At 44.6% G+C, this 20,766-nt stretch overlaps 1 protein-coding gene and 1 pseudogene across 2 annotated transcripts in view; one reads left to right on the top strand and one right to left on the bottom strand.

The window, feature by feature from the left end:
- The window catches only part of Grin2a (glutamate ionotropic receptor NMDA type subunit 2A), a 437,010-nt gene that overhangs the window by 172,944 nt on the left and 243,300 nt on the right, over positions 1 to 20,766 (top strand). The window lies entirely within an intron of this gene.
- On the bottom strand, positions 20,173 to 20,411 carry LOC114695533 (annotated as a pseudogene).

The raw sequence follows: 20,766 nt of genomic DNA, 5'->3' as shown, positions 1-20,766 counted from the left end.
CCTTGGACTGTGAGCTAAAACAAAATATCCCTTAGATCGCTCAGGTCAGAGTATTTTATTACAGAACTGGAATAAACAAAGACATATGGCAAAAAGACTTTTCAGACATGATTATGGTAAAGATTTGGGGTTGAGATTATCTCAGATTATCCAGATAGCCCCATTAACATAGTTACAGGTGTCCATATAACGGAAGAGAGAGGTAAAGTCTAATACAGGGAGAAAAGGAAAATTATTCTAGGAAATAGCTGAGGAGGAATATGCTTCTTGTTTGAAAGATGAAGGGCAGTGAGCCAAGGGCAATAAGGACCACAGTTTTAGGAGATGGAAATGAATTTCCCTTAGGGCCTCAGGACAGAGAACAGTACTGTAATTGCAGCCCAGTGCAACAGATGGAGAGACTCCAGCAGTCGGAACAGTAGGAGAATAAATGCATGTTGTTTTAAGCCACCAAGTTTCTGGCAATTTGTTACAGTAACCACAGGCTACTAATATATCTCGTGAATGCCTCCTTCTCAAGTCTCTCCATGAATCTCATTCATCTTTTCTCTGATTCTTCTTTATAGGCAAAGAGAGGCATTGCATGTCAGAGACCAGCACATTAGGGCACCTTCATTCCTTGTCCCAGAATTCCTTCCCAGGAGGAACAGAGAACAATAAAGCAGATGAGACAACGTGGACACATGACTATAGGGTCTGTCACCCACATCGTGACCTAAGTCAGTGTGAGGCAGGCACAGGCTGCAGAGGTCTCCCCTACTCAGATTTTATGTCTCACTATCTCTGCTTCTGTGACTTCATCCTTTGCTGTGTAAGCCCTCCTAATCGATCCCCTACACCTTGCTACACCAACCTTTGCTGTGTAAGCCCTCCTAAACGATCCCCTACACCTTGCTACACCAACCTTTGCTGTGTAAGCCCTCCTAAACGATCCCCTACACCTTGCTCTGACAAGGCCCCAACCAGGCTGCATGAGGCATGAGGCGCTGCCTCTAATTACAATGTGCTTGATTTACATGGGGGTTACGCATTCTCATGTCACTGGGATAAAGTGGGAGTCTCATTGCCAAGGCAACCAGAAGTGGGAGCGTGTACAATTTCAGCCTTGTCCAAGAACTCAGATCAACTTGGTATACTCCCACTGCATTCTTGATTTTCTTGTCTTCCATAGCCAGAATAGTGCAAACGATTCCACGATCATCTCTGTTCATACTTTTATTAATGTTTTTAGCAGGCATATGGATTTGTTTCTGAGTTTATTAGCATGGCCCTTTAATAGCTCCTAGAGAATTCTTCTGCCTTCCCTGTGCAGAGCATCTGGAATCCCTCTGTGGTAATTACCATCTTCAGTCCCTTCTCTCCTCTCACCTCCCTGCTGCTCCTTGCCTCCCCCATCGGAACTAGAATCTAACATTCCGTTTCTGCCCTCCATCTGGGCTGGATCTCTCCAAAAAATGGATGAAGGATCATGTTCTCCATATAGAAAGACATATGGAGGCCTCCACAAAATGTAGTTCTAATTTTGCAATGAGTTCTTTGTCGTCTCTTTCCCCTGAAACATGCCTCAGGAACTAATGTGACCCCAATGGCCTTAATTATCAGCTGTGGCCCACATGATGACAATGTGTTATGCCTTGAAAGTTGTTGGTGTTTAGAACTTTATTCCATTGAATGAGCCAGGAGAGATGGCTCAGTGAGCAGGAGCGCTTGCCATGTAAGGATGGGGACCTGAGTTCAAATCCCCAGAGTCCATTTTTTTTTAAAAAGCTGACTGTGGTGCATGTGCCCCTAACCTCAGCATTAGGGAGCAGACAGAGGTGAACTCCAAGAGCTCGCCAACTGGCCACACCCGTGGAAGCAGTGGACTTCAAGTCTAGTGATAGACCCTGTTTCCAGACATAATAGGGAAGGGTGGAAGATTCTGGGCTCCCTCCTGTGACTTCCATGCTCACTGTGCATGAGTTTGCACAACCATCTGTGTGCACCCTCCTCACACACAAAAGAAAATTGTTGATTCCATTCAAAAAATATTGATGAATTTTGACATGAATAAATAGGTTCATGACCTCATGTAGAGAAATTATTTTTCTTGTAGAATTCACAATTTTGCATCAATTGGGTGACCTGGGTACTTTGATTTACATGTGACTTTCAATGTGAATGAGTTGACAACTTTTTTTTTTATATTTTATTTTTTTTTTATTTTATAATACTATTCAGTTCTACATAATAGCCACAGATTCCCTTGTTCTCTCCCTTCCTGTCCCCCTCCCCTTCCCCCCAGCCCACTCCCCATTCCCACCTCCTCCAGATCAAGGTCTCCCCCGAGGACTGGGATTGACCTGATAGACTCAGTCCAGGCAGGTCCAGTCCCCTCCTCCCAGATTGAGCCAAGCGTCCCTGCATAAGTCCCAGGTTTCTAACAGCTAACTCATGCAATGAGCCCAGGACCTGGTACCACTGCCTAGATGCCTCCCAAACAGATCAAGCCAATCGACTGTCTCACCTATTCAGAGGGCCTGATCCAGTTGGGGGCCCCTCAGCCTTTGGTTCATAGTTCATGTGTTTCCATTCATTTGGTTATTTCTCCCTGTGTTTTATCCAACCTTGGTTTCAACAATTCTCACTCATATAAACCCTCCTCTTTCTCACTAATTAGACTCCCAGCGCTCCACCCGGGGCCTAGCTGTGGATGTCTGCATCCAGATTCCTCAGTCCTTGGATGGGGTTTCTGGCACAACTATTACGGTGTTTGGCTATCCCATCACCAGAGTAGGTCAGTCCCGGCTGTCTCTCGACCATTGCCAGCAGTCTTTTGTGGGGGTATCTTTGTGGATTTCTGTGGGCCTCTTTAGCTCTTTGTTTCTTCCTTTTCTCATGTGGTCTTCATTTACCATGGTCTCCTATTCCTTGTTCTCCCTCTCTTTTCTTGATCCAGCTAGGATCTCCCGCTCTCTTTCCCTCGACCCTCACCCTTCATTGCTTTCACTCATGTCCAGGCTGTTCATGTAGATCTCATCCATTTCTCTGTGTCTTTCTTGGGGTCCCGTTTTCCAGGTAGCCTCACTGGTGATGTGAGTAGCAGTCCAGTCATCCTTGTTCCACATCTAGCATCCTCCTATGAGTGAGTACATACCATATTTGTCTTTCTGAGTCTGTGTTACCTCACTCAGGATGATTTTTTTCTAGATCCATCCATTTGCCTGCAGACCTCACGATGTCATTGTTTTTTTTCTGCTGAGTAGTATTCCATTGTGTATATGTGCCACAATTTATTTATCCATTCTTCAGTTGAAGGGCATCTAGGTTGTTTCCAGGTTTTGGCTATTACAAACAATGCTGATATGAACATAGCTGAGCAAGCGCTCTTGTGGTATGATTGAGCATTTCTTGGGTATATGCCCAGGAGTGGTATAGCTGGATCTTGGGGGAGATTGATTCCCAATTTTCTAAGAAAGCGCCATATTGATTTCCAAAGTGGTTGTACAAGCTTGCATTCCCACCAGCAGTGGAGGAGAGTTCCCCTAGTTCCACATCCTCTCCAGCATATAGTGTCTTCAGTGTTTTTGATCTTAGCCATTCTGACAGGCGTAAGGTGGTATCTCAGAGTTGTTTTGATTTGCATTTCCCTGATGATTAGGGATGTTGAGCAATTCCTTAAATGTCAGATTCTGCAGAAAAACCTGATTTCTGACTTAGCATGAATACAGGAAGATCTGTCAACGCCATGTGGAACATTCTCTTGTGACTACGCACAGCCGGAGTCTGGACCCGGGGATGAAGTGTTGACGCTTGGTTCATCTTAAGCTCTCTTCTACCTTCCCGAAGTGTGGCCTGTCTGACTTCCATAGCATGTAACTCTGCAGCTGTTCTCACGGAACCCTGCAGTTGCAATGGGGAGGCACCGGTAGCAGCCTGCTATGATTGCCTCTCACCTGCCCACTTACCCTGTCCGTAAATGGCCATTTCCTCCATCTTAAAGTGGGTCATTTAGCCTCAAAGATGAAGTTTTTGCTGCCTTCCTTCACGGTCATCCCTTCTGGAACCAGCTTTCTCTCTGGGCAAGTGCTTCTAAGGATTGTAACAGCCTTCTAGTCTCTTAGACTCTCCTCCTTGGTTGGAGAACCGCAGAAGGACATCTGTCTACATTTTTCTATCCTTCCCAGTCTTGATTTTCATTGTGTTCTAAGGAGCTCCAGTCCTGAAAGGGCTGGCAAGTTGACTTTTGCATTTACTGATCACAAAGCACCAGGGCCTGCGCCTTCCCATAATATGCCTGCCTGTGTGTGCACATGTCTGTGTTTGTGTGTGTACAGGTGCACATGCATGTGTGGTGGCCGATGTCATCCTCAGGTGTCATTCCCCAGGAACAGCACTCATCTTGTTTTATGAGACTGTTCTCCAGCAAAGCTGGAACTCACGATTAGGTTAAGCTGGCTGGCCAATGAGCCCCACATGACTACCTCTCTGCCTTTCTTGTGTGAAAGTGTGAGAACTTGAGGTAAGTCCTCAGAACTCAGGTCTACAAGCCAGGCATGTGGTCATGCCTCCAATCAGAATACTGGAAAGCCATCTGCCCGTTCGTCAATAGTGAAACTGTAACTCCAAGACAGATCTCTCTGGGAGGAAAATGTGTGGCATTTCAGCTTTTTGATGTTTAGCTTAGATGAACTTTCTTAAGGTAGACTCATGGAAAGAGATCAGCATGGGAGGGGCACATAGGATTGTCTTATTCAGCCTCTTGTGTGACAGACAAGAAAACAAGCTAAGGAGGGACTGGAAGTTTCTCTCAGTCAACTGGCATTCAGGCTAGATAGGTGGTCCTAGCATATTGCTTTAGTCTGAGCACTTTTCCACTTCGTTGTTTTCACATGCTAATTGCATGCATTTCTCCCAGGAAGGCGGAGTCACAGCCACAGATCATGAATAGATTTGGTGGTACAGACTCCAGGGGTAGCAGGGTCTGGGACTCATATGTGAAGTCTGCACATCCCCCTTTTCCCTGTACCAAAGGCTGTCACTAAAGAATCAGGAGGAAAACAAGGAGCCCAGTGTCTCACCATTTCTCAGAGAAAGGAAGAAGGGTGTGAATGAGACCAGGGGGGCAAGGAAGGAAGAGATGAAAGAGACACTCAGAGGATGCTGGCCTCACTGGAGCCACAATACCTAGAAGAGAATCTTTGCCTTTCTCTTCCCCAGTCAATGACATAACATAACTTCCAACAAGTAGCCCATTGGTAGAAAAGGAGAGGGTATCAAGTACCTTAAAATTCCAAGAGAGGGATAATGTTGATTTTTTTCTTTTACTCTTGACAGCTGAGATATAACAGCCTTTCATTTTCTTTCCATGGGGAGATTCTACTTTCCCTGTGGTGGTCAGAGCAGTGTGCGTGAAGGAGCACTCACCACAGGACGGCTCTTCCGGGATGGTAGGCAGCACATCTCTCAAAGGCTCTCTGTTCTCATCACTGGCACCTGACACATTGCCCAGCTGTGATTAAGATTCTTCAAATGGAAGCGTTGGCCTGGCTCACCAGGGGTTGGGGTGCTGTGTAATCGAAGGAGCCCTTCTTAGTGGAGAAGGGAGAGAGTTAGAAAAGGTGACAGCAGAAAGCCAGGGGTGGAGTCACCGTGCAGTGAGACATGATACAAGGGATGTCAGAATCTCTAGAGACTGGAAAAGATAAAGAAATGCATTTTCCCCTGGAGCTTCCAGAAGGACACAGTCCTGCTGGCATCTTGATTATAGATCAGTGAAGCCTATCTGGAACTTACATCCTCCATAACTGTAGGATAAATGTGTGTTTAACCTTCATGCCTTTGGTAATTACAGCAGTGAATGGTACCTACTGATCACATCTTGGCCTGTGCTGAGTGTTTTGGGTATATATCTTACTTGGTTCCTTAAAAATATTGTTTAATTAAAACTGTGTATGTGAGAGAGAGAGAGAGAGCATATAGTTCTGTGCTGTTCTGAGGGAAGTACCACACCTGCAGAATGGGGACAGTGGTCCATGGGAACTTCTACTTTTTTGTTTTTGTTTGTCGAGACAGGGTTTTTCTGTTTAGCCCTGGCTGTCCTGAAATTCACTCTGTAGACCAGGCTACCCTCAAACTCACAGAACTCTGCCTGCCTCTGCCTCCTGAGTGCTGGGATTAGAGGTGTGTGCCACCGCTGCCCAGCCTAAATTATTTTTAATCTCATTTGTATTTACCTTTTAAAGCAGAATGTGATTGGGCACTATATTTCCATTCGCAAGCATTTCTGTCTTACCAGACTCAGGGAAGCTTAGGGTTTGTTCTCAGTGCTTTACTTTGGAAAACAAGCCACATGGGGAACTCCTACCAAGTTATTTCAGCTTATATTCTTGCTTCTAAGACTGGTACATGCAGCATTAACTACAGGGGATGAAAAATTTAAAAGTAGGTCCTAGGAGATGAAACTGAAGCCATCTTCACAATTTTTTCCTTTAAAACATGAAGACACAGCTCAGAACACTTTAGTGACAAAGGAATCCAGATCAACAGCTAAACACTTCAACCACAAAGTCAACAATAGGTTACTTTATGTCATACAGCAAGCCCTCTGCCAACCTGCTCAGTTAAGCCTACAGTGTTACAGTACCACTCATCATCCACAGGAGGATCAGCCTCATCAGTACCGAGACCAAGCTTGATCACCCTGTAGATCCTGTTAGCATGTGTCTGTGGATCTTCCAGGCTGAAGCCAGGAGACGAGAGAGCCGTTCACACAGCAAGATGACCAGACCCTTCCCAGACTTGTCGGCCTCTGCCTTCTGCCGTAGGGTCGCAATACTGGAGCGGTCAGGGTCTGTGTCCAGGAGTCTCTTTGCTGCCTTGTAACCCGTCATTGTGTTGTCTCTGAGGGCTTGAGCTTTCAGGATTCTCTCCATGTTGCTGTCCACCCACATGCACTTGTGACAGTGTCACCTGGAGATTTCACCAATCAGCCGATGCAACCCCTTTCTCCAAGATGTCTTTCATAATTTTGTAGAGCTTTTCAAACTTTGTCTTTTTCTCTTCCTGTTTCTTTTTTCTCCTTTGCATTTTCTGGAAGTTCCAGTCTTTCTTTGGTAACTGACACTGAGGTCTCACCCTTAAATTCCATCAGCTGTTTCACACATCACTCACCAATGGGCTCCATCATATAGATCACTTTTAAGGCATCCTTTCAGACTGGAACTTCTAATGTAACTTTTATATCCTCCTGAAGTGAAACCTCTGTTGGTTCAGATCTATTTAAATAGAAAATGATTTTAAGTACCATTATTCACCTCTGACCGCTGCATCATTACACATGTGTGCCTTAGCTAGCCCCCCAGGTAGTCCTCCGTGAGCAGCTGGAAGGAGAAAGCCATGCATGTCATTGGAAATGACACATCAGCTGGGAATTTCTGCAGGGAGGGAGGGAGGGAGGAGACAGAGGTATCCAGACAGACGGTGTTTCCACTCGCTGGAGAAAGAAACAGAGAAGGTGTTGAGGGATAGGGAAAGGGCAAGGAAGGGAGGGTATGAGCTGAAACGGGTAAGAAAGATGCCCAGGAAGGATTTTATGAAACAATTTAAAAACAGAAGGAAGATTTTGTGGGGCAATTTGCCAACCCTGCTACAATGACCAGAGCATTGACAATGATCTTGTGGGTTTGCTTATCTTTGGTGTGTGTGCGAACAGTGCATACACAAGTGTGTATGAATGCAGCTGTGCATGCATGGAGTCCAGAGGAGGGCTGTGTGTGTCCTGCTCTATCACTCTCCACTTTATCCTTTAGAGACCGTTTCTCTCACTGAACCTGAAGTAGGCTGGTGGCCAGTAGGCCGCAGCCATCTCCTGTCTCTGTCCCAGTCCACAGTGCTGGGATTGCAGGCACATGCATGGCATCCCTGACATTTTGTGTGGATGCTGGGATGAGGACTTAAGTCCCAGGCTTGCACAGCAGATGCTTTTAACACATTGAACCATCTTCCCACCCCTCACTTTCTCCTTAGTTTGGTAAAACACCTACAACCCAGACACAAAGTTTACCATTTACAAGAGTGCAGAAGCATATTTATGTTGTACTACTGGTGGCCACATTCTCTAGTTCTGGAACATTCTGTGTTTGCAGTGGAAACATGCATCACTACCAGATGTGGCATCTCACTTCATCCCATCCCTGAATACTGGCAACTTGTGTCTGTCTTTCTGGATTTGCCCATTTGGGATGTTTTATTCAAATGACATCATGTCAGGGAATCTTACCGTTGAAATGGACCTGGCTTCTTCCATTAAGCATAATGTTTGCAATGTCCGTCCTTTTGCAGCCAGTGAGAAGACCCACAATTAGACATGGAAGAAAGGTCAGTTAAAGCTCCATGTTTAAGCTAGGATACAGGTTAAAACTTGATTAGTGGACATTTCTTTTACAAAGTGACATAATGGCATTTGCCTTGTATCCACTTTTCATCATCCCCTCCTGTCCCGTTATCTTCTGTACCTCTTTGTTCTTCTGAGTGGTTTCCCTCCCTCCCTCCCTCCCTCCTTTCCTCCTTCTCCTCCTCCTCCTCCTTCTCTCTCTCTCTCTCTCTCTCTCTCTGACACCAGGGTTTGCTTGCAGGAGAAAACATGTAATATATGTAATATTTATTTCCATGGGTCTGGATTTCATTTGTTAACACGATGCTTTTCAATTCCATAGACTTTTCTGCAAATGATATGATTTTGGTCTTTACGGGTGTGTGTAGATTGCACATGTTCTTTCTCTACTTCTCTGTGGATGGATACCTAAGCTGGTCCTACATTTTGGCTATAGTAAATAGTGCTGACATAAACATGAATGAATAGATGTAGTGCCCACCTTTACCACAAAGGAAAAATGATGTGATTGAATGGGGCAGAGCCTTGTACTGACATTGGGTGGTCTCAGACACACCTTCAGAAGAAAACAATAAATGACGGAATAAGAAGTATGCACTGCTACCAGCTGGCAATGTATGCACTTGCAGAGGTGCTGGGCTATGTAACAAATGCACAGAACAGGGGCGTGTGGCAACAGGATGTCCTGGACTAGGGAATGGGTAATAGGGCTGTAGTGTGTCTCAGTTGTTAGTGGAGAACACAGTCAGATGTTAAATGTGTCTGTATAAATGGCACTCCTTGAAAGAAAAACAGAGAGGGTGCAAGATAGGGGAAAGGCACCAACAATGTCAAGAAAAAGCACAGAAGGGACTGAGTGGCTAAAGTCCTTGTAACTCAAGTGTGGGGACCTGAGTTCAGTCCCCATCACCCGCATCAAATCTGGGCACAGGATCTATAATTCCAGCATGGAGGGCATGAAGACAAATACATCCCAGGAGACTTGCTGGCCTCCCAGTCTAGCCAAAGTGGGGATTCCAGTTCAGTTAGAGACCCTGCCTCAAAAATAAGGTGAGGAGCACTGGATGACAACACCCAGTGCGGCCTCTAGCCTTCACAGAAATGTTCGTGCACGTGCACTGCTTGTGTGTGTGTGTGTGTGTGTGTGTGTGTGTGTGTGTGTGTGTCTGTGTGTGTGTGTGTGTGTGTGTGTGCATACCTACACCACCATCCATACCCACTTACCTCACCCACATACACACAGAGAAATCACAGGGGCATGAAGGCAGACACCCTTTGAGAGAGAATTTGGGTGAAAACATCACACCATTGTGGGACCCTTTGGAGCAGAACTGTGAATGGGGGAAGCTGATTGGAGGAGAGCTGTGGTTCTCATGCCTCCCCATTGAAAGCTGACTGCTTACCACACCCTTATGCTGTTTGCTTCAGAGCGAGGGGTCAGGAGCCAGTCCAGGAAGAGACACTGTTCTGAGTCCCACTCAGCATCAGTGTCTCCATTTTCGTAGGAAGTTTCCCAAGCTCGATCGAGTTATTCTTCCTGGGTTGTCAGGATGACAAATTTTTGGGGTGATGGTGATAAGACAAAACTGTAGTTTACTTAAATGAAGGAAGAAGCATATGTGAAGGAATTTCCTAACAATGGTGCTTCTTCAGTGGGTCCTTCTCGGCCATAAGGAAGGATGAAATGATGTTATCAAGGTAAATGAATGGAACGGGAGATCATCATGTTAAGGGATGTGAGTCTCAAAAAAATCAACATCACTATCTCTCTTCATATGTGGAATCTATACTTAAATATGCACACACACACACACACACACACACACACACACACACACACACACACCATGGCAGTAGGAGGGGGCTTTATGGGGAGAAGGGGTCAAACGAGGAAGCAAGGGGGGGGGGGAGAGAAGGTAACCCTAGGAGCAAAAGATACAGGTGCGAGACAATGCCATAATGAAACCCATTAATTTGTACAAGGACTGTATTTAATTGAAAGGAAAAACAAGCTAGTGTTCAGCAGTGGACGGGACATCTACCCCAACCTCTCCCTGCCAAGGCTCAGGCACAGTCATGGAGAATGGAAAGGATGTAAGAGCCAGAGGCTAGGGAGGAGACGTGACATGGTTATTGCACACACTAACTCACAGCAGCTGTGGTTAGCCACACACGATCCAGACAGTCAAGACCCCAGCATGGATAGAGGCTCACCCCAAACTGGGGGGATGCTGTCAGCTGATGGCTGCCGGGGAAGGGAGAGCCACTTCTCTGGGGGGGGGGTGCAGCCACTGGTAGGTTCCCAATCCCAGGGGCATTGCCTTACATCCATGTCATAGGAACAGTACTAATTAATCAGACTCAGTGGGTTAGCTTTAAAAACAAAAAGGACATGAAGTTGCAAGGGAGATGCATTGGGGAGTACGGGTCACTGGAGGGAGCGTTTGAGGTGGTTGGATATGATTAAGAGACATTGTATACATGTATGAAAAGTTAAGATTTATTTTTATATATCTCTCTGTGTAATTGTATGATTGTATCTCTCTCTCTCTCTGTGTGTGTGTGTGTGTGTGTGTGTGTGTGTGTGTGTGTGTGTGTATCTGAGGAGACCAGAAGAGGGCACTGCGTTCCCTGGAGGTGGAGTTGCAGGTGGTTGTGAGCTGCCTGATATGGGTGCTGGAGACTGAATTTGGGACCTCTGGGAGAATGCTCTTAGCCGTGGGTCCATCTCTCCATCTGCTTACATGCATGAAGTCAGTAAAGAATCAATAAAAAAATACTATTCAAAGAGGGGTGGGGAGGGGAAGCAGCCAGGTGCTGCTCAAGCTAGGTGCTTGAGAGGCACTAACTAACCAGTTCTTGAGGAATCATTCCATGACTTAAAAACAAGACCAGAACCCCCTGGTCATGGATGAATCACATTACTAGTGTAAATGTTATAACATTATATTGTTTTTCTTGTTGATGGTTGAGTTCTGTTTTGAGATACATACCTTATTCATTTATTCATTCTCAGAATTATTTAATGGGTGCTTCTTCTGCACTAAGATGCTGTGTTATTTAAAAAAAAGCAGGCGTGATCTCTTTTCATGGAGGTGACAGCACCAGCCACACAAACACATATATGTGGTTACCCATCCCGACAGGAAATTCCGTGTAGACAATTGGGCTGAAATGTCACTTGCCGGTGTGACCACTGCAGTCCACTCAGGGACATCACTTGGGAGGAGATGTCTGATCGGGCTTCTGCGCTCTGGCCTCAGGCAATTTTCTCTGTTAATGCTTATGGAGAAGGGCAGGGGCATGTTTCCCAGGGAGGTTTGTGTTTAGCCATGCGGGTTTCTGGCACGTGTGAGCCTGGAAAACTGTCTGTGAGAGCTATGGAGCATGCAGCATTGCAGGACCTCAGAACCTTCCCAGGTGCAGCCTGCAGTGCAGACCAAAGTAAATGCTTTCCCAAGGAGAGTTGCAGGGGAGGAGGCAAGGCTTTGCTCCTCAAGTCAGAGAACAGCTGGATATAACAGCTGGACATAACAACAGCTGCATATAATGCAGGTGGTGGTAATGGTAACACTGTCCTTCTCCTGGTTGTCTCGCGTCTTCCCTTGCTTGCATATAAATCTTCCTCATTTTAATTTTCCTATGGCCTCTCTTAGCCCTCTGAAGCTTTATTTCATTTACACCTTTTTTTTTTTCATCTCCCTTCCTGGTCTCCCTTTCCATCTTTGCTGTCTCTTTCCCCTCTCATTTTTCTCTCTTTGGTCTATAAATTCACCTCTCTACTCATCTTGTTCAAGCTGTCTAGCTCTCCCTTGTAAAAATGTTGTTTACCTTCCTCTAACCCTGACACTATCATGTTAGATTCAGGGACCACTCCAGGTGCCGGGTCAGCTTCACTCTGCCCACCTGCCACAGCAGTGAGGGACATAGGGGACCACAGACTTCTTGCATGGAAAATTTATTCTCAGATGTGTGGGTATAGGAGTCATTCAGAGGAGAGTGGCTGGGGATTAAAGAATATCAAATGCAAGAATAAAAGATGTAAACACAGGATGCAGAAGGGATCAGGTGGTGCTATTATTACAGGAGCATGAACTTGGGAACATTTATGTTGACTTCATTCTGACCACGGGAGAATGATGGCCTGATATGATCCTTTCTTGTGGTCATTTGCATGGTCAAGAGAGCAGGAGTGTCCTGTGATGTCTGGGCTCAAATAAACACATTTTTGTCTTCATTGAACCTTCTGTGGCATGGTCACGTTGGAAGCCTTTGAAGCTGTGTGCTTTCGCGATTCTTTTTGATCTGCTCTCCAGGTTCTCTTGAACATCTCTGGCTCATGCTGATACCCCATCTCCTCTCTGGGGCCTTATCCACTCCCCAAGGGCTCTGGGTCCTCACCTGGCCAGTTTCTTCTTGTCATTATGATCTCAGATAAAATGCTACCTCCTCAGGATCACCTCCAGCCATTCATTCTTGTGATCGTATGTAGTCATGTGTATAGTCATTGTGTGTAGGGTGACACTTTGGCGTATGTGAAGGAAAAATTCCATGCACATGGCATGGTTTTCATTTTACTAAATTTTAGGGGCTATCTCAGTAACTTGAAGCTCACCCTTGGTTTTTGAAGTCAGCTCTCCTATGAACTCAGTTTTCTAAAAGAGCCCCCCAACCTTGTCCCACCACACTGCATTAGGTTCCATTTATTTCTGCCTTAGGCCTCTTATTCGCTAAAATGAGACTGTTTATTTGCTTATTTTCCACCATCGAGATCCCAGCCAAGAATACCTCCATTACCATAGCAACTGTAGGTAACAGGAAGGACTTTCAGTATAAAACAAACCCAATGACATGGAGCTGTTGAGCCAATTTCCTTCATGATTTTTCCGTGCTATGGTGTTGTAGCTGCTCTGGCCTGAAGCAGTCAGAAGCTCACGATGCTACACTGGGCAGTTTCCATCTGTATTCAAATTTCTTGCTGCCCACCATCCTCTCTTCCATTTGCTCCTTGTCTATTTTGATAGAAATCAATAGTTCACCTTGTCTTGCCCTGCATTTCAAATAGCAAATTGACTCTCCAGTCTCCCTATCCCATTGACATGGAGAGGTTAGCATCTTTGGAAAGTTGGTCCTCAGGGCACAATGTAGTTAAGAGGTTTTTCTTCTAATTGATTGGATTCTCTCGCCGAGACCCTCTTCCTCCTCCCATCTAGGGATGTGGAGGGCTTCACAGAAACACCCCCCAACAATGACATTTTGCTTTATTACCTGGGAGAGAAGGAAATACAAGGTGCGGGCAGGCACAGGCAATATGAGTCCAGTAACCCACTTCACCTCTTCAAACAGAACAACAAAAAGATCCAAAAGCCAGCAAATGGGCTTTGTGCTCTGACAAGCAGTAAGCCTTCTTCAGCGGTTTACCTTGGAAACCGGATCAATGGACCTAGTAGTTTGAAAGTGTGGAGTTTTCATTTAATTATTTTAAGCAAGAGGGAGATGTTTCACAGCACCACCTCCAGTGCAGTGCATTTGTGCTAGAGATGTGAGGCTGCGGTGTGCAGGACCATGGCATTCTGGGAGTTAATCTCCCCTCTTTGGACTGTCTCTGCCATCCCAGTTTTCCTACAGCACTGTGGGAAGAGATGGGAGAACCTTTAGCTCTTGTGGAAGACCCTAACTCAAACAATGTATGAGGTGAGGACTGACCCCTGAGTCTGTCTGTGACGTCCACATGAATACTGCGGCACACACATGCCTGCCCCGCATCACATATTCTCACTCGAGAGAAATGAAAAAGGAGCGACGGTGCAGTGGGAAGCCAGATCGGCAGTGATGCTTCTGAAGTCTGTGACAGAGGGAGCCCAAAGACTGCATCTTCCCACTGAGGTACCTGCACTGACTTGTGACACACCCTGAGGTCCTGCGCCTCATGGACTGGCAGCCTGAGGCCTTTGTCTGCCCCTGGGGATGGGGCAGAGTTGTTTACCTTTAAAAGAGTTGTTATGTGTGTACAATGTATTTTTTTGTTTTCAACATAGGACAGAGGCATGCCCTTGCAATATGAGAGAGCTGAAAGGGTGGACCTCAACTCTGAGGAAGAGCAAGATAGTGTCTTTAAAACATCTTAGATTTGCTTGGAGCAAACATTTCCCTGGGATCTGTATTTTGCATACTTCTTCCAGTACTTATTTTGTTTTGTTTTGTTTTGAGACTAGGTCTCATATATGCCAGGTTGGCCTCAAACTCACTAAGTAGCTGAAGCTGGCCTTGAACTTCTGTCCCTATTGCCTCTACTTCCTAAGCACTGGGATTGCAGGTGTTCCTTACCAGACCTAGTGTGGAGCTATATTCTCAATTCTTCTCCAAGTCCTTTTTTACGTGACTTATTAGTTGATGGAAAGTTAACATCGTGTAAAGCCACAACCAATTTATAACCTCTCTGGTCATCAAATATCTAGCCCATTAGTCACAGAAATACCTAGGCTAGACCTGTCTCCTTGCCTCTGGTTGACGGTGCTAAAGCAGGGGAGATGATTCTCACTGTCGATGCTTTCTCCTTAGCTCTAGGAACCAAGAAGTGTATCGACCTGTTTCTTCCCATTGATAGTATAAAGAAGTAAGTCACAAACATCTTAGCCTCAACTGCTGAGGACAAAGCTGCCTCTTTTCTGCCAAGCAAATAGAATCTCTCTTCCCTGGTCATCTTCACAGGGGCAGAATCTCTCTTCCCTGTTCCATCTTCACAGGGGTGGAATCTCTCTTCCATGGTCCATCTTCACATGGCAGAATTTCTCTTTCCTGCGCCACCTTCACATGGGCAGAATCTCTCTTCCCTGCTCCATCTTTACAGGAGTAGAATCTCTTCTCTGGTCCATCTTCACAGGGGCGGAATCTCTCTTCCCTGTTCCATCTCCACACAGGGCACATCAGTTTGAGAGTTCACAGATGTACACAGCCCTCTCTCTTGTCCTCACAACTCACTGTCTTCCCCTCTGAATTGCTTCCTGTTAAGAGTCATGGCTGCTACTTGAAATCACATTGATTTTGCCAAGTGAGGCACTTAAGATTTCAGAGTTGGACTCTGGGGCCAGATGGCCAAGATCACCTATTTCTCTGATTTGAGGACATCATTTCTGTTCCCTGGGACCTGGATTCTTCATCTTAATAATGTTGATAATGGTACCTCTAAGGACCTTGTTGGAGCAAATATATCTGCTGATCCACATAATGTCATTAAGAAAGACCAGATATTTTCTGTTTTCTACTTTATCTTTAATGAGGATACCAACACCTCAGAAGAACTAGGTTATATGTTAAAAATAAAACTGTTTTCCAAAATTTATCTTACAAATCTGTTTTCCAAAATTTACCTTAAAAATCTGTTCTCCAAATTTTATCCTGCCCTTAATCTTCACAGAGGCAAAACCAATGCAATGCTAAGAATACAGGCAAGAGATTGAGAAGATGGCTTAGTGGTTAAAATGCTGGCTGGACACTTGTGAGGACCAGAATTCAGAGTCCACTAAGTTCAAGTAAATGCTGGGAGAGTGTGGCAACCAGCTGCAATCACAACCTCCAAGGTAGAGACAAAGGATCCCCAGAGCACACTGGCTAGCAAGGCTAGCCACATCAGAGAGTTCTGGGTTTGACTGAAAGAGCCTGACTGTCAATATGGTGGAGAGCAATTGAGGATAATCTTGACATCAACCTTGGTCCTTCACATTTATTCATACACACATAAATTGTCATATATACATATGCTCACACACAAAAAAATAAAAAAAACAGACAATATAGTCAAAACTCTACTCACAGACAGCAAATAAGGTCATTATCTATTTCCCTCAACCTAAGGTAGAAGCATAGATATTTCAGAGCATATCAAAACCTTGCCAGAATCAGGAGTCTGTGTGCTCCTTCCTTATTAGGATAGAGGATTGGACCAATGGAAGTCTTCAACAGTGGCGTAAGGGAGAAGAAACAGGGATCACTTATGGAGCTTTGTTCATCATCCTGATCAACAAGGATCTGGGGTGACCTGCATCCAAAATGGAATCTTGGAGGAGATCCATGTATGGGATCGTGTGGGCTGGGAGTTAGTGTGATGTATATGAAATCAGGACTTGGGGTATTTCAAATAGACACAGGAAAGCTATTGATCGCTTTTCAAAATGAGACAGTCATGCCTCGTTCAGTGGGATCTTGTGTAGATTAAATAAGCTAAGTGAAGGCAAGCCACAGTGCCTAGTATGCAGAGGATGTCCTTTATTTGAATAACATAAAAATTGTGCAGTGTGTGTTTTGGGAGGCAGAGGCAGGTAAATGTTTGAATTTGAGGCAAGCCTGGTCTACAGAGTGACTTCTAGGACAGCCAAGGCTACAGAGAGAAACTGTGTATCAAAAAACAGCAACAACAAAAAATTGTATGTGGCTGTGGGGTAGTGAGTGAGCCTTCAATATGTGCGTGTATTGTAGTGCTCAAACTCACTGATCTGTAAATATCATTTGTCCTTGATTTTTAAAAAAGTGTGTGTGTGTGTGTGTGTGTGTGTGTGTGTGACAGAGAGAGAGAGAGACAGAGACAGAGACAGAGACAGAGACAAAATGAGAAAGAGAGACAGAATGAGAGACAGAGACAGAGAATGAGAGACAGAGACAGAGAGACAGAGAATCAGATAAATCATGGCCAGCAGACTTGGAGGGGATGACGTCTCTGGGGATATAGTCTCTGGAGAGGCTGGGTATATTTATTTGAAAAAAGGTCACACGAACATGCTCAAATAAAAACATCGCTTACCCACTGCTTTTGTATTTAAAACTGTGACTGAGCAGTGTGTCTGTGAGACATGTCACACGTGTTTCTATAGCTACTAGCCTCTTTCTTTCTGTGTCCACAGGAAATACAACCCCCAAGTATCCCAGTCCCCCGCTTCACTGCTGATTCTCCCCCCTCCTATAGATGTAGTGTATCCCTATTCTTTCTGACCAGACATTCTTCTGCTGTCTCTGGCAGCAGGGAGATCAGGGTTCAAATCCTGGGTCTCATTTGACATGCTATAGATTTCCTGTATGCAAACTGATTGCTATGAAGACTAGAGATGACTCAGATTCACTACCAAGCTTGAAGCAGTCGGGCTCGGAGATTGGGTGCACACCCTTAGAGTCATCTCTCAAGACCACCCTGGCTCTGGTCTCGAAGTGTTGCAGCTGTGGTAACATGGCCTCTTGGTATTTATTGGATCTCATGCTTGGGCGTGGCTGACTTCTAGGATGGGTGTACCTACCTGGGTTGGATACAAATCCATATTAATCTATCAGTGACTATTTGAGGCCATTTCTCCTGACTCAGAATTAGCAAAGTCAACAGAGTGTGTGAGTGAGCACTCCCTGACTTCTTTGCTTTTATTTAAGGTAAATATTACAGAACTAGACCATCTAATAATTTTCTTTTATTAAGGCCATTGATTTTATTTTCTTAGCTTAAGGGAGAGGTGACTAGATATATTTAGTGCACTAGTTTAAAAATACATGTTGGCATATTTGTTTGCTTTATGGTGACTGCACTTACTTTATTGCAGTTGGACATAGAATAAACTCTCTGTTATCATGTCCTTACTGTTTTTAGTGAGTAGATGGGAATCCCACATATGAACCTAATGCCCTCACACAAAGCTACATTATTGCAACTGCTGTTTTCTGTCTTTTCCTGACTCTAAGTTTCAGGAGGAAGTGCATGGGTACAGACGTGCACCTATGTCAGGATTTTTTTTTTTTCTAAGAAAGTCTACCAAATCTTTGGGTCATATTTATTGGCTTGTTACCTCAAAACCTTTAGAGATTCTGGGGCAGCTGTGACTGTTCTCTGGCCTTTAGTGATCTGGTTGCAGATACTAGACATGCTCTGCAGAAACCAGCACCCACATTTTCAGACATCAAATCCTGTGGTATCCACAGCACAGTTATTCTAAGCAGTGTCTATGGACAGTGTCCACCCATGACCATGGATACTGATTCAGAATGCAGATTTCTGGAAATAGGAGGTGAAGACTCCAACTTGAAGGGGACATGATAAAAATCTAGGAATATGTCATTTTAAAATAGTATTTTCAAATTTACTCCTTGAAAATTTCATACATACATATCTCTCCATCCATTCATGACCTCCAACTCCTCCACTCTAACCATCTCCTTCCCAATTTCATGGGCTTCCTTTCCTTTCTTCTTTCCTTTCCTTTCCTTTCCTTTCCTTTCCTTTCCTTTCCTTTCCTTTCCTTTCCTTTCCTTTCCTTTCCTTTCCTTTCCTTTCCTTTCCTTTCCTTTCCTTTCCTTTCCTTTCCTTTCCTTTCCTTTCCTTTCCTTCTTTCCTTCCTTTCCTTCCTTTCCTTCCTTTCCTTCTTTCCCTTCCATTCCCTTCCCCTTCCCTTCCCCTTCTTCCTTCCTTCCGTCCTTCCTTCCTTCCTTCCTTCTTTTTTCTTTCTTCAGGATTATTGAGTCGAATCAATGCTGCCCATATGTGCATAGGTTTGGGGCATGCACTGATGGTAACTTCCTAGTGACCACACTTCCCTGGAAAAGTGACTCTCCCAACTGCCAATGGCTCCTCAGCCTGGGCTGGGTCCTCAGTTGCCCCTCCTCAGCACATGCTGGAATTTTGACTGGTTTGATCTTGTCCAGATCTTGTATAGGTAACCACAGCTGTTGTGAGTTTGTGTGTGCAGCAGTTGTCTCGTGTTCAAAGGACAGCATTTCTGAGTATGTTTTTTTAACAAGCTCCTTAGGAATTTTTTTGATGCTCATTAGAACACTGCCTCTAGCTATGAACACATGTGGAGAATGGATAACAGGAGGTGACAGTGTAATGATTTCAAAGTTGTTAAGGGAGTTCTTACCTGAAGAAATGCTATGTATCTGAGAGGAAGGGAATGGCCATTATTTCGATGTAATCACTGTATGTTATGCATATGTCATCGGGCAACACACCACACACACACACACACACACACACACACACACACACACACAAACGTATTTTTTTTTTGAGAGTGGCACTTCTGTTTATTGTTAGGATATGATTCATGGCCAAACAATGCTGCATTCCCTTTGGAGTTACAATAGCATTGTATCCTTGCACAAAAGACTCAGTGTCTGTCATTAGCTCATTCAATACTTCACAAGGCCACACCGAAACTTCCTGATTGAGGTTTGAATGAGAGTATCTTCCATAAGCTAATGTATTTGTTTGTTTATTTTATATATGTTTTGTTTGTTTGTTTTTTTAAGACAGGGTATCTCTGTGTAGCCTTGGCCTCAAACTCACAGAGATCAGCCAACATCCATGTCGGGTGGTTCACAACTGCCTGTGACTCCTGCTTCAGGAGATCCGGTGCCTCTAACTTTCCTGGGCAACTGTACTCATATGCACATACCCCTACACAAATGCACACATTCACATAATTAAAAATAAAACAATAAATCTTAAAAAAAAAATAAAGAGCCTCAGGATTGAAGTGGATGATGTTGTTTTCAGAAGATTTTTAGATTTAAGATATTCAAATGATGCAGCTTCAAATTTAGATGGACAATTAGGAATCCTTCCAATTCCATGGGAACATGAAATCCAGGTCTGACACGTCACAGGCTCCTGAGTTTATGATGAATTCAGCGGCTGATGAAGATCCACATGGAAGAGCCAGCCACAGACAGCTGTCCTGGGAAGAGCTTGTCTACTCAGCACTTGATCCAGCCACCCGGGCTCCTTCCCTGCTCTTCAGGATCTGGGTTCCCAGGGGCTTGCTTCTTCAGCATTTAACTAACTCTTTCTTGGCTGAAGGTGCTGGGACCGTTTCTCCACACTTAAACTTATCTTCATCATAAATCACTTTTATAATGAGAGAGCAGCTATGACATGTTGCAACCAAGAACCATCTTCCTTGGTGATGGAGAAGTTATTCCCACAGGGGCAAGGATAGAAATGTGTCTCCGAGTCCTCATCATATTTAAAATCCTTAATCTCCATCTCATTGTGAAACACTGCCATGGTCACCCGGTCTACACCTGATCAGTTTTCATGCTAGTATTTTTAAAGACAGTCTCGTATGTATACTCTGGGCACAGCTTTAATATCTCCCATGGTAGTGCCTACTTATTTCAGTTGTAAGATAATCATTTTTCTTGCCTACTCCCAGGTGGATGTCTTTGCTCTTCAGTGTATGTTGGTACCCAGCCAGGGGCAGTGCAGTTGATCACTTGTGCTTCTGAAGAAGGATAGATGCTTCTCTTTTCTTTCAAAGCTGTTATTCCAATGAAATGATGAAGAATCCTCTATTTCCCAAAGCACAGATGACTATGATTGCATATGCTTTTGGCCAGGTAATGGTGTTTTCATTTAAAAC

Source organism: Peromyscus leucopus, chromosome 8b, assembly GCF_004664715.2.
Source record: "Peromyscus leucopus breed LL Stock chromosome 8b, UCI_PerLeu_2.1, whole genome shotgun sequence".
Classification (NCBI taxonomy): Eukaryota; Metazoa; Chordata; class Mammalia; order Rodentia; family Cricetidae; genus Peromyscus; species Peromyscus leucopus.
The sequence above is the reverse complement of the archived record's forward strand: the minus strand, read 5'-3'. Positions and strand labels throughout refer to the sequence as shown.